The sequence below is a fragment of the Buceros rhinoceros genome, unplaced genomic scaffold, assembly GCF_000710305.1.
Source record: "Buceros rhinoceros silvestris isolate BGI_N320 unplaced genomic scaffold, ASM71030v1 scaffold13265, whole genome shotgun sequence".
Taxonomy (NCBI): Eukaryota; Metazoa; Chordata; class Aves; order Bucerotiformes; family Bucerotidae; genus Buceros; species Buceros rhinoceros.
Genome location: NW_010411220.1, coordinates 7348 through 7602, shown reverse-complemented (window position 1 = coordinate 7602; position 255 = coordinate 7348).

The following is a 255-nucleotide window of genomic DNA, read 5'->3' as shown; positions in this document are numbered from 1 at the left end:
GTGAGGGGCTCTTGGTCTCCCGTCCGGTGGGCGTGCAGGCGGGAGGAGCCCCGCACGCCCCTGTCACCCTTCTCCCAGCCTCACCAGCTGCTGTGCCCCCTTGTCCTCCCCTCGCTGCCTGCCCGGTGCAGCTGCCTACGGAGCGAGTCCTCGGTGGAAGCAACGGGCCCCGGCATTGCCCGGGCTGTGCCCCCCTCCCCTTCCTCTCACTGCTCAGCGTTTTGAGGCGCCGCCCCCCGGCCTGGCAGGGCAGCC